Source organism: Calliphora vicina, chromosome 2 (genome assembly GCF_958450345.1).
Source record: "Calliphora vicina chromosome 2, idCalVici1.1, whole genome shotgun sequence".
Lineage (NCBI taxonomy): Eukaryota > Metazoa > Arthropoda > Insecta > Diptera > Calliphoridae > Calliphora > Calliphora vicina.
Genome location: NC_088781.1, coordinates 120,090,861 through 120,116,812, shown reverse-complemented (window position 1 = coordinate 120,116,812; position 25,952 = coordinate 120,090,861). Strand labels below are relative to the sequence as shown.

Here is a 25,952-nt window from a genome sequence, read left to right as displayed (position 1 = left end):
AATAAGAAATAATCACATGAATAAAAAAGTGTTAGTTCTGTCTGTGTGTTTTCTATAATTGTTGTTGTTTTCTAAGTCCACAACACATTCTTAAGAAATTCTTAAGAAATCCAATAATATATATAAAACACAACAACAACAACAACCATATCCAAACAAAGCAACTGCATATTAAAAGGGATTAACATACAAATTGGAACTACTATTTATTTGGGAGCAACATAACAAAAACCACCCAGACATATAGAAATGGTATTGGATTAATTTTGTAAACAACGATCTCAACATTAAGAAAAACAAGGTAAATTTATCGATAATTATTGATTTAAGAGTAGCTAACTATAGATTGTTTGGAAATGCTTCTATACAGTGTCTAACAATACAAATAAAAATTTTTATACCCTTCACGTGGCAAGGATATTTATAAGTTTGTCATTTCTATATTTTTCATTTGTGACCCCACGAAGTATATTATTCTGTACCGTTAGAGATAGCGCAGTCGATATAGTCATGTCCATCTTGCCATCTGTATGTTGAAATCAACTTTTCGTAGTCTTAAAATAACTTACATACATGATTCCTACCTCAATATTTCCGCTATAGTCCCAGTTCGGTTTCTATTTAAAATCGTGAAAATCGGCCCACAAATGGCTGAGATATAAGAAAAAAAAAACGGGACAATCTCGATTTTTGACATATATCTATCTATATCTGGATTACTAAATCATTAATATAGTCAATATGGATATCTAATGATAGATACTTCAAAGACCGACAACTGCCATAAAAGTCCGACCTACAATGGGTCAATGGGTCCACAAAAAAAATTTTGCAACATTTTTTTTTTAAATTAAAAAATAAAAAAAAAATTTCCAAAAATTTTGTGCCAAAAACATTTTTTCACTAATAACTTAAAATTTGTAATTTTTTTAAATATAAACAATTTTTATTAAGTATAATTTGATGAAGGCACAGCCGAATATAGCTCTCTTACTTGTTTTTATACCCATCACCATGAGTGACAAGGGTATACAGTGACAAAACAATGGAAACTTTTCCAAATATTTCATTTGTGGCCTAAAATCTGAAATAATTTTTTAAAAAATTTTAACATTTTTGTAGTATTTTATTTGTATACTTTTGTTAACTTAATTTAACAAAAAACAAATGACATTATTAATTAAATTCTAAAAATCAGAAAACAAAATTAAAAGATTTCTTTATTACGGCATTGACAAAACAATGGAAACTTATGTATTATTTTAACAAATATGGTCTAAACTTTGTAATAACTCAATATTTTGTTGGGTATCCCTTATTTTTTATAACTGCTACACATCGATGATGCATTGAACCAATTAAAGAGTCAATGGTCTCCTTTGAAATATTTTGCCATTCCCTTATAACCGCCTCCGATAAATCTTCCTTCCTGGTGTAATTTTGGGTCCTTATTTTACGATCTACAATTTCATATAGATTTTCTATGGGATTGAGATCTGGCGATTGGGCAGGCCACTTCAAAACACATACCTCGTTGGATTGTAACCACTCGGTTACAACCCTAGAGGTGTGTTTCGGATCGTTGTCGTGTTGGAATCTCCAAACTAGGGGCATATTTTCCTCAACATAACATCATTTAATATTGTTCTGTATCCTATACCTGTCATGGTATCTTTTATAATATGAATTGGGCCCATACCTTGCCCTGAAAAACATCCCCATACCATAATATTGCCACCTCCAAACTTTGCAGTCTTATTTGTGTACTTTGGATTTAATCTTTTTCCCTTTGGTCGTCTTACAAATGTTCTCCCATCACTGCCTCTTAAATTGTATTTGGATTCGTCGGAAAAGAGGACAGTATCTGTCCTCTGTCCTCGACAAGTTTAAATGATCCCTGGCAAATTGTAGACGAGCAGAACGGTTCTTTTTAGAAATGAGTGGTTTTTCCACAGGACGATAGCAACCAAGACCAGCCTCATTTGCCCTGCGACTAACTATTCGGGTACTTATTTCTAATTTTAGGCTATTAACCTCTCAAGGAGTTATTTTTGGGAATTTCTTGAACTCTCTCGCTATTAAATTATCTTGTCTAGGAGTAGTCTTACGAGGTCTTCCACCTAAATGTTGAGTTTTTACAGAACCAGTCTCACGAAATTTCTTTACAATTTTTGAAACTGCTGATTTATTTATTGAATATTTGTCACAGATACTTTTTTGTTTTAAACCAGCTTTAAAATCGTTAATTATTTTATTTTTTATGTCTTCACAAATCTTAACTTTAGCCATTTTCGTTAACTTTGAAAAAAAGCAATTATGCGAAAAAGAAATTGTGAAAAATTACCAGAATTTAAAAATAAAATAAAATAACTGTAAACAGGATGCTTTTTACATCGTTCTTCTAAATATTATTTTCGTTTTACACTTCTTTCTTGCAGAAGTTTAAAAGTTTCCATTGTTTTGTCAGTAGCGAAATAGTGAATATTTTTAATTTTGTTCCCTTTTTTAAGAATATAATTAATTGTGTTGTTTGTTTTTCAGTTAATTTATATAAATAAAACTATACAAGTAAAATACTAAAAAAAATTTTTTTATTTTAAAAAAATATTTCAAATTTTGGGCTACATAAGGAATATTTGGAAAAGTTTCCATTGTTTTGTCAACCACTGTTTAATTTGTCATTCCGTTTGTAAATTTAAAAAAAATTCGAAAAAAATCAAAAAATCCATTTTGAAAAAAAAAACCGAATAAAACTCTCTTACTTGTTTATCTATATCTCGATTACTAAGCCAATACATATTAATATTGCCAATATAGTCCTACAATCAGTAAAAATCGGGAAAAATATTTCTTACCAGAAATTTTTAAATTAAAAAAAATATACCAAAAATATTTTCAATCTTAATTTCAAAGTACTTACATTTTTTTTAATTTTTAATTCAGATTATCACCAAAATTTTGTTTTAATTTTTCCAAAAAATGTGTGAAAAAGTACCACAGTATACGACTCTTAAGATTCTTCGTATTATAAATAAATTTCAAAAGTTCGTGTCTTTTTGAATGAAACACAGGTTGTTTGATAAAAAATAATTTTAGTTTTCAACATATGTAGTCTCCTTTGAGCCCTATGCACTTTGTCCAACATTTGTCCAATTTGTTTATCCCTTCCAAAAAATAAGATTTGTCGAGGTCATAAAAAAATTTATTTTTTGTGAGATTATTTCATCGTAGGAGTCAAATATCCAGCCGCCGAGACGTTTCTTTAGGTTTGGAAATAAGAAATAGTCAGTCGGCGCTAAATTCAGAGAATAGGGCGGAAGAGGGAACATTTCGTAGCCTAATTCATTCTAATTCTATTGGACAACCGATTGTGAGCAAATGCGCCAGTTATTTTGCGGAAAGCTTTCTCATACCCAAGTGATCATTCAAAATTGAAACTACTGAACCATGTGAGATGCCTATTGCTTTCACAATCTTTCGCACTTTCAATCTCCGATCGGTCAACATCATATTTCGGGTGTATATTCTTTTTTCAATTATTTCGGGTGTATATAGCCTAGAGCTCTCAACACCCGCATTTGTACGGCCACAACGAAATTCAGTAAACCACTTTTTTACCATTGAAATTGATGGTGCACTGTTCCCATGTGTATATTCTTTTTTCAATTATTTCGGGTGTATATACCCCAGAGCTCTCAACACCCGCATTTGTACGGCCACAACGAAATTCAGTAAACCACTTTTTACCATTGAAATTGATGGTGCACTGTTCCCATAGTATTTATCAAGCTTAGCCTTTATATGAGTGATCTTTTTTTCCTCAAAAAATAATGCCTAATGATAGATGCCTGTTTTCCATAGAAACTCACATTTCAATGTTCCAGGGTGCATTATAGTGAAATATGTTTGTTTAAAATAAAACTAATTGTGTCTTAAGCCCATATTAGAGTTCAAAATTTGTTGCAAAAATTGTTGCAAGACCAACTTTTGCAAATTAATCACATTTATTTTGAAAATCATGGTCTTTATAAGAACCGACTTTGCTAAACATTTTGAATTTATTTTATTCACCAGATATAATGTTATGCCAATAAGTAGAAGTCAATGTTTTTGCTCATAAGATCCCTGAAGTTTCGTACTAGGTTTAGAAAATCAAGGCTTCTCTTTTAAAGTAAGAGATTTTTTCCTTGCCACTCTAACTTAGTACTCTTCACAATGTTTTGTCGAAACATTTGTATCTAATAGTGGACAGAGTTCGTTTTTTAAATGTTTGAGCTGATAGACGTGGTCTGTGTCGGTTTTTCCCTAAGATTTATATTCACTCCCAATTTGACCGTAGCTTTGGACGATCTTATCATATCAAATTTTCAATAGATTTTCGTTAAAAAATGTTTAAGTAGGTGATCGTCTTGTGGTGATTAGTGTTTGGCGTTCTAATCACTGATTACAACGCCAAACACAGTTCTCGATTAATTAACTCTCTCTTTGCAAAGATCTGAAGGCACCTGGGCATAAAGTGCAAAGCCTTTATATTCGCTGAATATTTAAGTCAGTGTTTCAACTAAATACCCATGCTTCAGGTTGTATTAGAGCAACTATATATTTATACAGTATCAGATTCTGAAATAGCCCAGAAGATGTTTAGAAAATTATAAAGGACAATATGAAACTAAGAAAGTCCACAGGCTATGATTTAATGAAACAATTATATATCTAAGAAGCTATTCAAGAGATTACTCTAAAATGTTCGTTCGATAATAGATATTAATGAATCTAAATATTATTTTAAATCTCGAAATCTAAAACAATCACAATATTGCAAATAATTTTCATATACAGTAGCATTTCTACATGTATTAAAAGTTTGTTTTATTTTATCACTCATTGTACTTTGTATTTTGTAAATAATTTGTTTAAATTAATCGTTTAACTTATTAGCAACCAAAATCTGTATTTCAATTGTCTGCATATTTAGCAGCTAAATTAATTAATATGTAAAGGTTAGTCTCGTGAACATATAAATATTTGTGATGACATACACAAATTTGAAATTTATTAGTGGAATTACTTGCAAAAAAAACTAAATATGCACAATTGTATTTAAAGCTCACGTTTGAATAACAATGAAGTGATTGTGGTTTTTTGCCTTTTGCTCTGGCTAATATTAAATACGAATATATTTAGTGCTGACTTATAAGTATAAAGATGCAGTAATTAAATATATATTTTTTGCAATTTCATTTATAGAAAGTGAGCTAATTTGCTAGATCTTTAAAATAGAAATTGTGGTGTGGCCTTGAAAATATGAAATTGTTTAAAATTGCTTTTAGAGTAGGCGCCTTTAAGGCACAGTAGACAGTCTGAATTAGACTTGATATTGAAAAAAGCTAATTAATTCGTATAAGCAATGATATAAGCAGCATTAATTATCAAATTTTCAGGCTGAAATTGGAGATATGAATTATGTCGATTTTTGGTTTCAGCAGGATATCACGTAGCTCTTAAAACAATTGATATTTTGCATACTAAATTCAGTAATCATATTATTAGCCATTTTGGGAACATCAATTGGAAGCTCACGAGCTATAATTTAAACCAAATATTTGAGCCTGAAATTGAAGATAAGAATTTTGTCTATCGATCTAATATAAATCATTGTTGTATGTTGATAAACTCGCAACTATGCTGCCCTTCATCGTTCTAGCTATTGGTGGAATACAGCCAGAAACCATCAAAAGAAATTTGTTCTTCTACAGATGTTTAGGAAAAACCTTTCACATTCAGAATTCTGAAAAATTGTAAATCTCTGATTCTCATTTATGTTGATGTTGTATCTAAACTAGTTTGTTGCAGTTGCAATTAAACTTCTTGTGGCGATGTCAAACTTCTTTTAGTTGCATCAAACTTTATTTAAAATTTAAACGATTTTTATTTAGTTGTTTTGTCTCAAATCATACTCTTTGGTATGATGTCAAACTTCTTTAGGTTGCATCAAACTAAATAGAACATTTTAACTGATTTAAGGATTAAAATAGCTATGAAATTCATCTAGCAATGATGTGAGTGATAAGGAGTCATAATAACTATTTTTTTCGAGCTGTATTTGAACATATGAACTTTGTCGATCTTTTGTATCAGCAGGATGACTTACTATGTTTTGTAGCTCATCAAACAAACGATAATGTACGCACTAAGTTAAGTAATCTTATTATTAGACGCCTTGACAATATCAATTGATGCATCTGCACTGAGATTTGACCCCGTTTTACAGACGATAGATACAGAAATGATGCTGCCCTTAATGGTCCTAGTCATTCGTGAGATGAAGCTAGAAACGGCCAGAAGTTCTATGGGAATTGAGTTGACTCCTTTAACTCAAATTAATGTTAAAGGAGTAGCATTTGCCTTTAGAAACTCATACTCTTTGGTATGATGTCAAACTTCTTTTGGTTGCATCAAACTAAATAGAATATTTGAACTGTGTTGATGATTAAATTAAATAATAAATTCCTCTTATCAATGATGTTAGTGATAAGCAGTCATAATAACTGATTTTTTGAAGATATCAACTTTTTCGATCTTTGGTTTCTGCAGGATGACTTACTATGTCATGCAACGCATCAAACAAACGATAATTTTAGCACAATGTTCAGTAATATTATTATTAGCCGACTTGTCAGTGTCAATTTATGCATTTCAACTGCGATTTGACTCCGTGGATACAGAAATGATGCATGATGATTGTTCTGATTCAACTCAAACTTATTTGCGTTGTACCATACTTAAAACAGTTGCTTGTTGTTGACAATTTTTTTTATGATGTCAAACTATAGTTGGTTGCATGAAACTTGACTTAAGGTTAGGTTAGGTTCCATGGGTAGCTACTCTTCAAGCAGCTCACTTGGGTCCATTCAAAACTGATCCCATTGTGATACCCAAGGGGTAAACATCTTGGTATTAATTATACGTCCGCTGTTTCCAGGCTAAACCAACCAGATTCTCTGATGAAAGAGTAGATTCGTCTAAGACTTATCCTCGATAGCTCATCTAAGCATGATAGGAATGGGGTTCCGAAGATGCGTTCCCTCAGATTTATCAGAGCCGGGCATTGACAGAATAGGTGTGACACCGTCTCATCCTCTTCTTCATTATGGCAGCTCCTACAGTAGTCATTATACCGTAGGCCCAATCTCCTAGCATGTGTCCCAATTATACAGTGTCCTGTAATGAAGGAGACAATTAGCCTTATTTGCTCACGACGAAATTCCATAAGTAGATTCGTCCTGCTGGCATCATATACGGGCCAAGTAGACCTCGTTGTAACACAGGAAGACTCATTGGTCCACCTGCTCTGTGCAGATTCATATAGTGTCCGCTGAACAGCCATCTTGCATATAGCAAGGGTAATCTTGCATATAGCAAGGGAACTTGACTTAATATCTGAACGAATTTTATTTAAACAAGTTAGAGAGCTATATTGGGCTGTGCCGAATCTTATATACCCTTCACCAAATTGTACTTCAAAATAAAAATTTTAAATATTTTTTGAAAAAAAAAATTTTTTTTTAATTTATTTTTTTTTTGGTTTTTCCAATTTTTATTTTTAATATTTAGCGAAGAAAACCCTTTTGGTGAAAAAAAATTCGGTTTAAAAAATATTTTTACCGATTTTGACCCATTGCGGGTCCTACTTACTATGGTCTTTGAAATATCTATCATTAGATATCCATATTATATATATTAATGACTTATTAATCCAGATATTGGTAAAAAATAGGTCAAAAATAGAGGTTGTCCTGGTTTTTTCCTTATATCTCAGACATTTGTGGACCGATTTTCTCGATTTTAAATAGCAACCGAGCCGGAAGAATTCCGGAGATATTGATGTATGAATCGTGTATGTAAGTTATTTGGGGGCTTCGGAAAGTTGATTTCAACAGACGGACATGCCTTACTCGATTCCGCTATCTATAAGGATCTAGAATATATATACTTTATAGGGTCGGAAAATTATATTGTGAAAATTACAAACGGAATGACTTTTTATATCCTACCCGTCTCACGAAGGAGAAGGGTATAAAAAGTCCTACTTTAGCTACTATCAAGTGAAAACTAAATTAGTTTGGTTTTATTCTCTCTCACATCAAACCTCCTGGTATGATATCAAACTTCTTTTGTTTAAATCAAAGTAAATTTAAAACTTTAGCAAATTTGCTATAAAAAAGTCTCTAAAAGTTTATATTGCTTTACAAAACTATTTGATAATACAACATCTATACATTAACATTTATAAACATTGTTAAATATTTAAGAAATTCGCTTCATTACACTTATTTAGATAAATGTCTTGCTCATCTTCAACTTCTCAGGCTCATAATATTTATTATAAAACTACAAAAGTATGTATATAATTTTATAGTTACCAGGCATATCATTATGACAATTAATACCGAAATAACTATGAATATAGACTACAATTGTAGCTGCCCAAAAAAGAAGAAAAAACTTCAATTATATTATAAATATGAACAAAATTCATTGACCCAAAATCAAGAGAAAAAAAAATACAAAACTAAAACCACCCTGTTTCTAAAGCCCTGAAAGAAAATAACCATGAACATTGATGTTGGTGATGATGGTGAGCATGATGAGGATGATGATGATGACTATGATTTTGCATACCAGAACAACTATAGAAAATTTTTGCAATTAAATAAAATTAGTATGGCAAAATGCAACCCTTAGGCATTAAGTTAAACTTTGTAATATTCAACAGAATATTTATCACCCCCCCACAACTTCACAATCATGCCTAGAAGTTCTCTGAAACAAGTTATACTGAAACATTTTACTCTTACAAACTGTTTCACTTTCTTCTAGTTTTTCTTTTTTTTAAACGTGCCACTGTCTAAGCATTATCATTCCTTGCCAAAGTAATAACCTCTCATATCCTTTTGGCAAAAAACAGCAACGAACATAACTTTAATTTAAATATACGCGAAATTATCTTTAAAAGAATTTTTTTTTATAAAAATAAAATAAAACTTAACTTAAACAATGTGTGTTCATTTAAAATTTTCAACACGCTCAATTAAAATAAATTTGTTAAATGCGTGCTGCTGTTAATTTTCTTAGTAGAAAAAAAAAACACCCAGACATCATACTTCTCCTTAATGTTTTCCATAAACCACCTACAGAACTTGTCTAAGGCCTGTTCATCTATTCCAAGTCTCCAATGTGTGTTTGCTAAAGTGAATTTATATGAAGTGTAAAACGTTTAAATTATTTAAACAACTAATTTATACGAAATTATTCACTTTATATTATCATGAGCTAAAGTTTTTCTTTTTATATATTTTTTCTGTGAGATAGACCTCACTGTTTGCTTGGCAAAAGTTTCTGTAATATAACTCTCGCATAGTTTTTCACTTTTTCTTTTCTGCTGTAGGTGTCCTAGTTGCTGGACTTAACTATTATAGCAAACATTTACTAAAATTATAAAATAAGTTTGTGATTTAGCAAACAGAGAATCTCAAAGGGTACTACACACTTTTAAATAAAATAGCAATAAAATGTACTGAAATCCTTGTACTTCACAAATGCTTGATATCCAATTAATTGAAATGATCAGTAACTTCTCATTGATCATGTTCTTAAAGGTCATGATCATTTCCATATGAAAATCTTACACTCCCAGAATTGCTCATGATATTGGTGAAATGTGTGCAAGACAAAATTAGCAGGTTTTCAAGGGAACTGAAAACTTGCAATAAAGAAATGTAGATAGATTTTTCTGTACTGACGTTTGACCACAAATAAGAGTAATTTGGGCTATATCAAAAGCTTTCTGTATAGGACAGCTGATCTGAAAATTTCAGCTGCAAAAAATCGATTTCCAGTTCGTTCGTAAAAACTATATAAACTCGGAAGTCTTCTAGTTTTTCTGTCCACTAAACTACCTGTGGAGCATATGACCTCTACAAAATTTATCCAAGATATTCGATCATTCGCAAGTACTTTTATTTCAATCCAACTTCTTGCGCTGTTTTCGATGTCTTTAAGCAAGCTTCTTTTCCATGTGGAACCTCGTACTCGTACAAATGCATGATATCCAATTAATTGAAATGATCAGACACTTCTCATTGATCATGTTCTTAATGATATGAAAACCTTACACTCCGAGAATTGTTCATGATATTTGTGAGAAATGTGAGCAGGACAAAATTAGCAGGTTAACAAGGGAACTGAAAACATGAAATATATAAATGTAATATATTTTTCTGTACTGACATTTGACAACAAATATGAGTAATTTGGGGTAGTCAAAAGCTTTTTATATATGACAGCTGATCTGAAATGATTTTCAGTTCGTTCGCAAAAACTGTATAAATTCGGGAGTCTTCTTCTTATGTCCGCTAAACTACCTGTGGAGCGCATAGGGCCTCTACAAAATTTCTCCAAGATATTCAATTATTCGCAAGTACTTTTATTTCGTTCCAGCTTCTTGCGCTGTTATCGATGTCTTTAAGAAAGCTTGATTTCCATGTGGAACTTCGTACTCGTACAAATGCATGAAATCCAATTAATTGAAATGATATTTGTGAAATGTGGGCGGGACAAAATTAGCAGGTTTTCAAGGGATCTGAAAACTTGCAATATAGAAATGTAGATCGATTTTTCTGTACTGACATTTGACAACAAATATGAGTATCTTGGAGTATGTCAAAAGCTTTCTGTATAGGACAGCTGATATGAAATTTGCAGCTGCAAAAAATCGGTTTCCAGTTCTTTCTCAAAAACTGTATAAACTCGAGAGTCTTCTGCTTCTTCTGTACGCTTAATTCCATATGGAGCATTGGGACTCTACAACAATTCTCCAAGATATTCAATCATTCGCAAGTACTTTTATTTCATTCCAACTTCTTGCGCTGTTTTCGATGTCTTTAAGAAAGCTTGATTTCCATGTGGCCTTTGGCCTTGATGATTCCAATCTAGGGTTTGGCGGCTTTTTTCCTCTGAAGCCTTCCTAAGAGTGTGCCCGATCTATTTCCACATTCTTCTTTTAATAATAATTGGGATAGGCTCAGTGTTGCATCTTCTATATAGTTCGTCGTTGGTTATGATGTTTGGCCACAAGATTTTCAAAATGTAATGCAAGCAGCGATTTGTAAAACCTAGTAGTTTACAGTTCAGTATTATTGTTGTCAGTCACGTTTCGCAGCTATAAAGCAAAACTGATAGGATGTTTTATTTAAGTATTTCGCAGTTGAAAGAACGCACTGTGTGCTTTATCAATCCGATGTTCGATGTCTGCTATTAAGCTATCTTCTGATGATACCATGCTTCCCAGGTAACAGAATCTTTTCCTGGCCGATGACAAATGAGTTGTTTTAATCACCTTTGTTTTCCCCAGGTTAATTTTAAGACCAACATTTGCTGAGTGGACAGCCAAGTCATCAAGTTTCGATTGCACATCCGAACAGATGTCGTCAGCGTAGCATAAATCCTCGAGATGACTGGTTAAGTTCCATTGGATACCGCATCGATTAGCTGCAACCGTATTTTCAAGGAAATTGTCTATAACAATCAGAAAGAGTTGTGGAGGCAGTAGGCATACATGTCTTACACCCGATTTTGGAAGAAATGGTTCTGAGAACCGGTTACTGTGCAAGACTCTGCATTGAAAGTTATCATATTGAGGTCTTATGAGGTCCCATATTTTCCAACGGAATATGCTGTCAAATGTGGTAGTATAATCTACAAAGTGAGATGCAGATTACATTGCCACTCTTCTACTTGTTTAGCTATAATTCTTAGCAGAAGCCAGCTTGTTCCTTACGCAATTTCCTTGCATTTACATCATTTATTCTATTTAGGAGAATTCTTTTAATTATGTTGGATGCTATAGAATGAAGTGAGTTTCCACGATAATTCCTACATTGCGAAAGGTCCCCTTTTTTAGTATTTTTATAAGGATTCCAGGCGACGTTGCAGCCTGGTAATTTTTCTTTGTACCACATTTGTTCAAAAAGTGGATGAAATATCACTTTAATTTCAGGTGGAATCCGGTCAAAACCTGGAGATTTGTTGTCTTTTAGTTTTCTAATAGCGGTTTCTATTTCATCCGGAGATGGAGGGCTGGTGATAAGCTGAACTAATGGTGAAGCATACTCCATCGTATTAATTGTTCATCTACGTTTGTTAGTAGAGTTTTATCCTTTGATTTAATGGGGCGGTCAGGTGGTTTATGTTTACCAGTTAATATTCCAGTTATCTCATAAACAGTTCATCGGCAAATATCCCTTTGTCTCTCCTACAAGCTCTTTTTATTGCTTACTTCTTTATTCTTTATTGAATATTCGTTTACTAGTTCAATGAGTTTTCTAAGTTTTGATGTTTTCAATTAATGACCAATTTTGGGTGCTCATCCCCTCTTTTCTGCCCTTGGGGTCTTGTCACAGTATTTGCTCTCATGTTTGTAAGAGATTTTCTTTTATTTGATTCCAATGTTGTTCTACTCCATCATTTGGATTGAATTCCTGATATGTTAAACTTTCGACAACTTTCGGGAGCAATTCTTTAAATTTAATGATATAAGACGTACTGGAATATTGAAGAGTAGTGAAGATTTTTTTGCTGATTGTATGACTTAAAAATGCGGGATTTTTCAAATCTTTAGCTTTTATTTTGAAACATTTGTACAATATACATTTATTTAATGTATTGGCTATTGTTAGCTATGAAATTTTCCCATCTTTCTGGCAACATATGGATTCCGAGATAAAAGAACTGCTCACCTTTTGAGGCCATGAACGAATAAAGCCAATATCGGATACTCTGCTCTGAAGTGAATCGTATCCGAGAGAGAGCGTTCTGCTTCGATGGAAACAAATTCTAGTAGGACGGGGCAAGGTCTGGATTATAAAGCGGATGAGGCAAAACTTCCCAACCACTTCATTCTGAATACTTTTTAAGAGGTATTGCAACATGTGGACGACCGTTAATACGGTTTCATGTCTGGCCGCATATTCTGGACACATTTCAGTCAAAGCTCGCTTCAAACGAATCTGTTGCTCAGATCAGCAGCTCATAATAGATAGGACCATTTCGCTCCCACGAAATACAGAGAATTTTATTAGCGTCATGGATATTTGGCTTTGGTGTCGATTCGGCTGTTTGCTAAGACTTCACACCACAAGAAATTATTCTGTGCAAAACTGATTTTCTTTTATAGCGTTCAAGCATAAATTCAATTCGTATGGTAACTAATTTAACAGCTTTATGATGAATCCTGCTGTTCGGAATGTTTTGAAATAGCTGCCTGAGTACCGCCTAATAATTTTGCAAGCTTTTGTTGCGTTTTACAACAATCTTCATGAAGTAATGCTTCCAATTCTTGGTCTTCACATTTTCTTGGCTGGCCTGGGCGATTTTTGACTTCCTTGTTAAACTTACCATCTCTTAATCCCGTAAATCGTCGCAACCACTTCATTCAAAATACTTTTCAACAGGTATTGCATATTCTGGTCGTTTTTCAGTCAATGCTCGCTTCAAAAGAATCAGTTGTGTTCGGTACAGGTTCCTTGTGATCAGATTTCTGTAGATCATAATTGATGGGACCCTTTTGGATTTGTTGCCGTTTCGGCTGGTTGATCTGGCTTCACATACGCTCTCTTACGCTTCGGGTTATCATAATAGATTAATTTTTCGTCGCATGCAATGATTCGTTGCAAACATGATTTTCTTTTATAGCGTACAAACATCATTTCGGAAATGCAAAATCGTCATTCAAGGTCTCTGCTTCAATTCATATGGTACCTAATTTCCCTGCATTTGAACGTTTTGAAATTGCTGTTTGAGTAGCTCCCAATGATTTAGCTAGCTCTTGTTGAGTTTGACTACAATATTAATGGAGCAATGCCTCGAATTCTTGGTCTTCAAACTTTTTTGGCCTGCCTTGACGATCTTTGTCTTCCATGTCGAAATCACCACTTCTGAACCGTGCACACCACCTCTCGCATGTTGAAACTGTTGGAACACAGTCTCCATAAGCTTTGGTGAGCAATCGGTGGGCTTCAGCGGCTCTTTTTTCAAATTAAAGAAGTAAAGTAAAACTTCCCGTATATGACGCTTTGTTGGCACAAAATTCGACATTTTCTAAGCAAAAAAAAATTTTATTGGTTACACTATAATCTTCAATAACTAAGTGAGAATAAATAACAGATATGTACCCTTTAATATGACATATAAGTTATTGAAAACAAAAAACTCGTTCAAAAGATACGCCATCTATTGTAAATCCTCCATGTATACACTAGGGTATTCGAATTATTCGATTTTTCTCTTGTTCGAATAAAACGAATAATTCGAATAAGAGATTTTAACTTGTTCGAATAATTCGATCACACGTTTAAAATTAATCGAATTAATCGAATAATTTCATTTTTTTTAAAAAAAGTAAAGAACGAAGTTTTGATTTCGGTTTTTAATATTTTATTGTTAAAGAAAAACAAAAAATAACGTTGTTAATAATTCAAGTATTGATAATGGTAAAAAACATTCGAAAACAAAGTCCATTATTAAATTTTCAACAAAAATATTCTGATCAGATTAACTCCCGAACAATCTACAAAACAATTGACTAGCAAACCCTTTAGTTTCCGTTTGGAGCTATACTTTACAAAATTTGAGCTAGTTGCACATGATCCTGAATTCAAATACAATATAAACGTATTAAGAACTTGGTTATTTTGAAGTCAGGCAGTGCATGATTGACGCATTTACAAATACGCAAAAAGTTTATTACCATGTTAGACAAAGATGTTTAAAGATGTTCAACGATGTTCAAAATCATGTATAAGACGAACTCCATGCTTTTCTTGCAACAAAACGTTTGTTTGCAATATTTCTGTTTATCATCAGATTTATTAAATACTAGCTTGACCCGGTGCGCTTCGCTACCCCTGTCGTAGTAAAATAAAAAGTATATAGCCTATTGACGCTTCGCAGTAAGGATCTATCTACGTTCCAAATTTCAATAAAATCGGTTCAGCCGTTTAGGCGTGATGCTCAAACAAATAAACAAACCAACAAACAAACTTACAAAGACATTTATATATTTATATAGATTATGCAACACTTACGTACGCTGTTAATAACATCACTTATATAAATATATTTTAAGATCATGGCCTTCATCTATTTCAATGTAATCATTATAAATGTCATCATCAATACCACTTTCGACGGCCGTTTCAAAATCACATTCTCCATCACATTCAACTCCACTTTAATCTAAGTTAATATTTTGATTATTAATTGAGATTCTTCTAATATTTCGCCAGCTAAATAACAAATATTTTATTCCGTACCTTTTATTTTCATTGGTTCAAGTCCTAAGTTAAAAATTTTGAAAGATTTGTTTTTAGAATTGTAACTTCTTGCAGTAATATTTATATATTTATAGAAGGAGCTATCGGAACACTCATATACAGTGATCGAAAGCCCACTGTAAAGACAAAGTCTTTAGTTATTTGTCGAATTTCAGAAACAATACAATTTTTGTGAGTCATTATTATTTATTAAAATTTTAAATTATGAAAAATTTTAAGCAATTTAATAAATTTAAATATATATATTTAAATTTATTAATTAATATTAATTCATATATATATGAACATTTATTCGTTTTATTCGATTATTCTACATAAAATTGTTCGAATTATTCGTTATTCGAAAATGGCCATTTTTAAATTGTTCGAATAATTATTCGTAAGAAATTATTCGATTAATCGAACGATCATTAATCGAATGAATACCCTAGTATACACCCAATACATCTAAACTAAGAGCGGTATTTCCTATTAAAATTAGTTTAATAACATTTAAAATACAAAGCATTTTACTAAAATCATTTACGATCTTCTCAATATTCAAATAAATTTGACTGGTCCTTCGATAAAAATTCGTGATCAGTTCCTAAGTAACGTATTTCAATGCTTCTTGTAAGATGATCGTATTTTCTTTAACTTAAGTAAAAATAACTGTATTGTGTATATTTTAAAGAGTTAGTAAGACCAATAATATTTCATTTATATTAAAAGTAAAACTTTAAGTTCCATTTAACCAAACTTTAAACAATTTATGAACTGGTTCGAAGGACCAATGAAATGATTCTGCTATGACATTTGTGTAACCTAACCCAATATAAGCTAATTGAGAACCACTGCTTGCATAAAGTGAGGGGTTTTAAATTTTATTATATTTCCTTTCCTTTTACTTTATATATTTTTTTATAAATTTTATAATTTAAACTTAATTAGTTGCTTTACTGCTTTACTTTTTCGTACTCTCTGCAAAACGTTGTCCTAAACATGTATACAGTTTTGTAGCCAATTAATTATGTAGGACGTTGGGTAAAGAGATAGAGAAGCTGTAAAAACATGACACAAAGAATAAAAAGTTATCATCATGGTTATGTTTTAAAGTTTTGCACTCGTATCTAAATGAAGTCTTAACAAATGACAAAAACGTGATTTACAATATGAATTTTAATTATTAGTACTTACTGAAACTACAAAAATAAAAACATTTAAAATGAATTTTGGAGAGTTGTACACAAACCTTTCCTTTTATAAGTAAATTTCTAATTATAGAAGTAAAACAAATTTATGGTTGGTATGGATTGAAACTATTAATCAAAACTTAATTATTTTTAAGGGTTTTTAAATTTTGTAGATTGTAACTAAATGTTAAATGAACATTTACTATGTATTATAATTATTTTCTTGCTTTGTCCTGTTGCTAACAATTTAACTGTTTTTTTTTTTGTAAAATAAATAGAGCGTCAAAAACACACTGACACGCCTGGCAATTGTAAACAACAAATAAATCATGTAATTGAAATAAAAATTAACCCACAAATGACCAGATAAACATAATGACAACTGACATGCTGTGTTCATGCCAACGACAAGGTCCTTTTAAAGTCCTGCACACACAAACTACTACTACTACTACTAAGTCTTTAACTATAAATGAAGGCACGCAAAGAAAACCAATTAAATTTGTTACATTTTCCAGTCATTGTGCTGCGCTCAATGAAGAACGCGACAAGAGCAGCAACAAACTTATAAACGATTTTAATAGTTACACGTGCCATCTTTTATATCAGCGAAAGTATTTCTTTTTCAACTAAAATGTCATACAAATAAAAACAGGACACAATGTTGCAAATATACAGGACGCACTTACACACACACTCTGGCGTATTCACAATGGAAATTGTGAAAAGCGGAAACGTGTGTATGTGTCAAGGAGATTTAGTGTGTTTTTGGGTAAAAGTGTTGGATGTGTGTGAAAATGTACGTGTTTAAATGATAACAAAAAAAGAAGTAACTACCACTAAAAGCAGCAACAAACGTTAATGCAACAAACAAAACTACAACTACAACTAGTTCTCTTACAACATTGTGTACAAATAGTTTAACGAGTGTTGAACTATAAAATTTAACCACTGAGATTTTGTTCTCTAACTCCCCATACAACAATATAAAAACACTCACACTCTGTTTGCTACCAGCTCACACCAAAACACACAGCTGCAAAACAGCTCAGCTCCGCAGGAACATAACAAAAAAACACAAATTATATATCAAAAAAAAAAAAATCTCTCCTACCACCTAACGATGTGGAAATGAAAATCTCTGCTCATGTTGTCGTGTAGTGGACATAAAATAAAAAACCCTGTAGTTTTATGAAGAATTTCCCTTCAATCTCCAAAGCAGAAATAAAGGTGTTTATATTACACTCCAAGCAACCAGAGTGCTTTCACACTGAGTGTGGTGCGACAGTGTGACAAGAAATTAATGATACTATAACTTGTACACAGAGAAAACTGATTCGTAGTAACAACCGAATGTGTAGCCAATCTAATGATTCTGCCTTAGTGACCGAATTTTACAGCTCTGGCTACAACAATTTAGAAGGAGTTACAAAATTTTAGTTGCTTTAACCGAAATTCTTCCTCATTAAATGATTTTCTATTGAACCGACAATTTCTATGTGTGCAACCGAATCATTCGACTGGCAACAAATTCCGTTGCTACTACGAATCTGTATCCTCTGTGTAATGTTTGACGGATAGATTAATGTGTGGAATATTTCATTAGTCAAATGGACTCCAAGGCTTCGCACTCTTTTGTGGACATTTTCAAATATCTTTTTGCATAAAAGTGGCTGAATTTCTTTCATGCAGCGTTAAATTTCACCATTTTATAAACGAATGGTTATGGGCTTGTTTATTTGAAAGAATTCCGTGGCTCCTCCAACCAATCCTGGAATAGTAGGACGAATTGACAAGTGTCCAAGGCCCATTGAACAAAACTGGATGCAAAGGCAATCAAAACACTAATTGGGTTGGATAGGTGTAGTCTCAGAATTCTAGTAGGAGTGATAACCAGTAACTGCTTAATTGGGGCCTTCATAGGTAAATGGGATAATAGCACACAGGATTTTTGTAGGGTGTGTGGGGATGTAGAGGATTTGGAGACAGTAGCGTACATTATGTGCAGATTTCTATATGAATTTGGGAGTGTTGCTGGCTGTAAATTGAGTAACATACTAGATTTTATCAAATGAATAGGCTGGCTATTTAAAGGATATTCTGCAGTGACTTCAAATCCGTAACCAATTTTTTCCTCTTTATGCAGATTTGGATTCTGCCCGAGACAGATTTCTAGATGAACTTGGGAGTGTTGCTGGCTGTAAATTGAGTAACATACTAGATTTTATCAAGGGAATAGGCTGGCTTTTTAAAGGATATTCTACAGTGACTTCAAATCTGTAACCAATTTTTCATCTTTATGCAGATTTGGATTCTTCTTTTTGTTTCTCCTTTCGCTATCTCTAAGACACTATCAGCAAGGCATTCGTTATTTTTTTCTATTGGACTCTTGAAGGGAATCACTATGGATCTTATGGTCTCCTTGTGGAAGTGCACATAGTGCAAACCCCTTCCAAACTAAACTAAACTATGGGCTTGATGGCATACCGCTTTGACTTTAAATAACTCCCTAAACAGAAGTCCAAAATTAATAAATAACGCGATTACAGAAACGAGAGAGTAACGATTTTGCTGGCATATATGCCCTCTATTGTCGAATTTTTCCATGAAAATTTTGCTTAAATGTGCCTGAATTTTGTGAATTTCCTTCTTCAAGAAGGACAGAAGGTAGAAGAAGGACTGTGGATTATCAATTTTCTTATTATGGATGATGAATTTCCGATCAGTGTTTAGAGGATGTTTATTTTCAATGCTGTCAAATCCAACACCACCAGCTGACGAGCAACCAAAATAGAGATATTCGCTAACCAGATTGAAAAGGACTGTATATCAATTTCCTGATTTCAACTCGCAGTGTTGAGGATGTAATCTTGTATGTCTTGTAATCCCCTTTTTAATATTAAAATAAAAACACCTATAAAAAACCCACGGCTCTGATGACATGCCATTATTCTTATCATGAAATTTTCCATGACTTTTTCACAGAGATGTGGCTGTATCTCACCGATAACGCGTTGAATCACGGATTTGAGCTTAGGACTTTTTTCAGGTTTCAAGGAAAAATGACATGATCGTAGCCCATTGATATCAGAATTTCTTGAGATCATTTCCATTCAGATGGAAATGCGCTTCATTGCAATGGACTTCACTTTGCTCCAATACCTATTAAACGAATTGCCGGGACTTTCAATGGTCTGCTGGTTTCAGCTCCTGAGAAAACTGAATTTTGTACGCAAGAAGGTGGAGTCTTTTGTCTAAATTCGCTGCGTAGTGCTTCGTGAAATTTGAAGTTGTTGAGTGCCGAATTGATGTTTTTGGCGACACTTTCGCAGCAATGTTTTCAAGAGAGCTACCGGTACGTTGACGCACAGGATTTTTATTTTCCATAACCGACCCAGTTCTTCAAATTTGTTGACCACTCTTCGATTAGTTGACACATTAGGTGCACTTTCTCGACTGCAAATTTTTCAAAGTTTACGAGCATAACATTCCACATTTTTGTAATAAGTTTCACAACTAGAACGCGTTGTTCTTTCGTAAAGCTCTCCATGTTTAATAATCGGAATAAACATATGTGACAGCTGACAAATGTCAGAGTTACCACTTGCACAAACAAAAATAACACAGAATTTAAAAGAAATCAATTAAAATGTAGATGTGATTACCCACAACTTTATCGTACTTTTCGAAGGCTTTAAATCACCATCATTCAACTGACATGTCAACAATTATACTGAGACTGTTGGCATTGCCAATGTCAGATTTTCTAACAATTTTGGATCTTGTTTATCATGCTCAGCAAGGTTATGATTCTCCTCTTTTCAATCAGTTAGGTCGACTTTTTTGGGAAGATTGGTTACAATCAATTACACCATATCTAAGTTCATTAGGGATAGTTTCGTTAATCCTGAATGGGTTTAAGTAGATAGGTACTGCTGTTGTTGAAAAAGTTCTTCTAAGACTCGTTTGGTTCAGGAGGAAAAATTCAATTGTCGTGGGTATGAGGACGCTAATAGTTCGGTCTACTTTAACCAGGGAGTTTATTTTGAAACGATATTATTACTTTACATAGCTTTGTTTTTCTAGGATTTATTTGGGTTCGGAGGCACATGAACAGTTAAGGAACTTTGGGGTAGTTGGCGTCGCTAACATAGACGAGTAAAGTTTTTCTCATAGGCTGAGTTGTTGTGCTTCTGAAGTTACGAGTTCTTTTGTGGATCTCATATTGGGCAGCCTATTTACTGCAATGTATAGATCTCAAGTGAGTTGAGTTTCAGCGGCATCCTGCATAACATTTTCTGTTGAATCGTTCAAGCTTAACGATCCGAGCATTGTGGGCCTGATTCAGAAACACGAAAGGGATTTTAAAATGTTTGTATGAAAATCTCTCAGTTTTTAAATAATTTTTGAGTGTTTTTCATACAAAAATTTTAGAATTATTTTCGTTTCATGTTTCTGAATCAGGCCTTATGGTATTTAACTGTATAAGACCGTTTTCTGCTCGAGTTCAAAGCAGACTTCGCTTATTTTATTTCCTCAATCAGCCTCCACGTAGCATCACTTATTCTCTCATTTAGTGCATTATTTCTATAGACTAAATGATGCTCTGTCGCTTTGTTAATAATATTTTTAACTACGGGCCTTGTATGCTCTGTGGTGTTGTTTCGTACTGATACTCTTAATTCGCTGCTAAATGAACTGAAGATTTTGGTGTTCTTTAGCCAGGACCTATCAAACCTAGCGCGTGTCTCCAGAGTATTTATAATGGCTGAAATGTTCATTCTAATTACTGCTTGCAATTAGCAGGTAGTGATCACTTACAATATTAGAGCCTCGTTTATTCTGCAGGTCCAATATTGATCTTTTCCTCTTTCTACTAATAGTGATTTAGTCTGTCTCATTCTCGGTAACGTTTTCCAGAGCTACCCAAGTTACTCAAGTATTCTAGGATGAGGAAGTAAGTAACACCCGTGTTATATTCGAGTTCATAGCTTTTGCTTCATTATTTATCCATTATTATCTTCTTTAAAATTTAAACTGCGTCTCACTAGAATATTCCTAATTGTGGATATCAACAGATGGTGGTCACTTACCAATAGTGATGTTGTTTATCTGATTCTGGGAAACTTTGTCCGGTGCTACTCAAGTTACCTTATGTATTGTAAGATGTTAGAGTTGCTTTTGCTTTCCTTCTTTCGAGAGTTATTTCTAAAGCCTAGATTATATTTTCGTGCATTGATAATAATATTTTTTAACTTCGGGCCTTGTAATTCTCTGCTGAAAGAATTGAAGATTTCGAGTGTTGCTATTTGCGGAAAACAACATAAGGTGGTCATAAGGTGGAAAACAACATAAGGTAGAATATTCAATAGTTTACTCTTTATTAATAGTGGTCTATTTGATTCTCAGTTAAGTTGTCCGAAGATACCCAAGTTAGTTTATGTATTCTAAGATGACGGAACCTACCATTTAGCTTTAAACGTTTTAACCCATATCTGTCCATTACTCTCTCTCTACAGTAGTATTGTCGGCACCTATTTCAGCGTTAAATTCGCCCATCATTTCAATAATGTCGCACTTGTGGCTAGTTGAACGAACATAGTCTAGGAGATGCCAGAATATTTCTTTCGCTGGCTACCTTTAAACATTTTAACGCATATCTGCCCATTACTCTCTCTCTCTTTCTATAGTCGTATTGTCGGCACCCATTTGAGAGTTAAATTCGTCCATCATTTCAATAATGTCGCACTTGTGCATAGTTGAGAGAACATAGTCTAGGATATGCCAGAATATTTTTTTCGCTGGCTTCCGTAACAGTGTAACTGCATTACGATGATGTTCCGAGCTCTTCGGCATATGATTATATGATGATTATATCAGAGGAGCAATTAAGGCACGTTTTCACCGTTTTGGAAAGTAAAATTCTTAAGATCGAGGTGTATCAGGGTGGTTTTAAATCAAATAGAACGTGTTTTGTCTGTTTTGAAAGTAAAATTCATATGACGGATGTGTTCAATTTGATGGTTTCCTGGAGAATAGTTTAGTAGGGCCTTATATGTTGTGTTTAACGTTGTAAAGGCATTTTAAGCTCAAAATCTGCGTCTTTAGGTGCGTTGAACCACCACAAGGAGAGAAAATGTTCAAAAAAAAAAAAAAATGGACGCTATTATTTTTATTTATGCAAAAACCTTCAGAAAAATTATGATACCCGAAAAGCAAATGAAGTGACCTGGTCACAAACGAACTTAATGTACATACTGGTAAAAAACAGTACCTTATCTTTTAGCCTTTTAGCAATCGAAATATTTTCATTTTGTTCGAGATCCGCATCTGAGATAAAATCAGTTTCATTTGAAGAGGATTTGAATTCAGTTTTGTTAGACAACATACAAGAAAATATTTGATTTTCTAGAGCCCCACTCAAGGAAAACCAAAAATACCATAAACTATATTCTAGAAGAAGTTGAGCTTAACAACTAAACATCACTTTGCGATCTTCGGGCATGTAGAATGTCAAAATGCATGAACAAGGCACACAAAAATTACAATTTCCACTATTTATTTATGATTTGGAAAATCCCGAAAACCCCGGGATTTAAAATTAAAAAATCCCGGGCTTCGGGATTTAGGAAATCCCGAACACCCCGGGATTCTTACAATATTTTTCTCTGTTGCACTTATCTCTTGTCTCCCTGTTGCGCTTACCTTTAAAAGAAAGTATCTCGTTGCTTTTAATGAATATTATCACCACATTTTTATGCATTTTACGTTTCTTTTTTTTTTTTTATTTATTTTTCATTTTAAATTTTCTATATAACAACAAGATGTGATTTTCTAAAACTGCCCTCAAAACCTGTCGACATTGGTTGGGGTTTTGCTGTTTATTTATTTTTTTCTGTTTTCTGCTACCTCGTCACAGAATCGTGCATTCATTCATTCATCTATCTTAACGCTGTAAATGAGTTGCCGTGGTTGTCGTAACTGGTGGTAATAACTACCCTTAATTTTTCAATTTACATGTTTTTTTCCCCATTGTTTGCATCGAAACAAAACAAATTCATTATTACCACCTTTTACTATTATATAACTCGTACTGCTGCTGCAGGACTAAAATACGACCAATATTCCTCTAAACATTTTGAAACACCTTTTGTTGCATGTTGTTTTTGTACATGTCATTATTGTTGTTTGGAAAATGTATGTATGTATGTATAAATTATGGTGGTTTAACAATTAAATGAAAAATATGTCACGTTCAAAATGTTAGAGCTGTTGTTCACTTTATGCCCGTTAGTGGATGTGAAAGTGTGCTACATACATTTTTGTTTTCTACAATGTGTGTGTGAAAATGGTATTTTTGAAAATAGTTTTGAGTTTCTGTAGCCTCAATTGTATCCTTGTAATAGGGTCAGCTGTTGGGAGTTTTGCTTTCGTTAGTTTTTGTAGCTTTGTTGTAATGAAGCCGCCGCAAATGGTTGTCCACAAATGTTTCCTAGATTTTTCCTGTTGCGAGGGTTTTTTTGTGTAGTTAAGGAAGTGAAAATTGTAGGGAAAAGCTGAGCAGAGCAGTTTTTAGTGTAAAGATTGAGATTTGTTTGGTTTGAATAGTTTAAAGGCAGGAATTAAGGTTTACATTGCAATTAGACTTAAGTGAATGATTGAGATTTGAACTAGTTCCTTAAAAAAGTGCACCGTAATACTATCTAGCACTTAAGGCATTAAAGTGTTAAAATCTTCGACTGTTTAATTGCTTGTGACTTGTTAAATTTAAAATAGATGGACGAGGTTTATGATTATTTAAAGGAAGATACTATTGAACATTAGTCCTTTGTTTGGTTGGCTGTTTAAGAATGACAGAGCATTTCGCGGAGCTGCGACGTTTAACTAAAGTTGAATACAAGTTCTAGGATCATATTGGATGCGGGATTTACAATATCGTATCTTTTGAACGCGGGTTTTGTTTTTAATAACTGATATGTCATTTTGAAGGGTACATATCTGTCATTTATTCTCAGTTAGTTATTGAACATTATAGTTTGAACAAGAACATTTTTTTTACATCGAAAATGTCGAATTTCGTACCAACAAAGCGTCATCTGCGGGAAGTTTTGATTTACTTCTTTAATTTGAAAAAAGTGCCGCTGAAGCACACCGATTGCTCACCAATGCTATGGTGAATGTGTTCCATCGTTTTCAACGAGCGATAGATGATTTGTGTGGTTCAGAAGTCGTGATTTTGACAGGGAATATAAAGATCGCCCAGGCCAACCAAACAAGTTTGAAGAATAAGAATTGGAGCCATTATTCCATGACATTTTTTGTAAAACTCAACAGGAGCTTGTAAAATCATTGGGAGCTACTCAATCAGCAATTTCAAATTATTTGCAAGTAGCAGGATTCATCGAAAAGCAGGGAAATTGGGTAGGCTTGAAATCATTGGGAGCTACTCAATCAGCAATTTCAAATCGTTTGCAAGCAGCAGGATTCATCCAAAAGCAGGGAAATTGGGTAGCTTGTGAAATTATTGAGAGTTACTCAATCAGCAATTTCAAATCATTTGCAAGTAGCAGGATTCATCGAAAAGCAGGGAAATTGGGTAGCCTTGAAATCATTGGGAGCTACTCAATCAGCAATTTCAAATCATTTGCAAGTAGCAGGATTCATCGAAAAGCAGGGAAATTGGGTAGCCTTGAAATCATTGGGAGCTACTCAATCAGCAATTTCAAATCGTTTGCAAGCAGCAGGATTCATCCAAAAGCAGGGAAATTGAAAGACGATTTTGCATGTCCGAAATGATGCTTGAACGCTATAAGAGAAAACCATTTTTGCACCGAATCATTACTTGCATTGAAAATTGGTGTGGTTCAGTAGTGATGATTTTGACACGGAAGGCAAAGATCGCCTATGTCAGCAAAAAAGTGCGAAGTCCAAGAATTGGCATTACTCCATGAAGATTGCTGTCAAACTCAGCAGTAGCTTGTGAAATCATTGAGAGCTACTGAATCAGCAATTTTGAAACGTTTGCAAGCAACTGGATTCATCCTAAAGAAGGGAAATTGGGTACCATACGAATTGAAGACGATAGACATTGAAAGAATATTTTGCATGGCTTAATAGCTGTTTGAACGCTATAAAAGAAGATAATTTTTGCACCAAATTATCACTCTAAGAGATCGTATGTGAAGCCCGGCCAACCAGCCGAATCGATACAGCCAAATATCCATGTTGACTGTGTTTCATCGTTTTCAATGTGCGAGAGATGGTTTGTGCTTTGCAGGGGTTACATGGAAGACAAAGATCGCGGAGGCCAGCCAAACAAGTTTGAAGACCAAGAATTGGAATTACAAAATCATTGGTAGCTCAAGCAGCAATTTCTAAACGTTTGCGA

At 33.3% G+C, this 25,952-nt stretch overlaps 1 protein-coding gene across 1 annotated transcript in view; it reads left to right on the top strand.

The window, feature by feature from the left end:
- The first annotated feature begins 212 nt into the window (after nucleotides 1-212).
- Nucleotides 213-25,952, top strand: part of Lar (tyrosine-protein phosphatase Lar) — a 739,256-nt gene continuing 713,516 nt past the window's right edge. The window contains exon 1 of the mRNA XM_065500666.1: nucleotides 213-301. The gene's annotated coding sequence lies outside the window, so the exon portion shown is untranslated. The remainder of the gene's footprint in view (nucleotides 302-25,952) is intronic.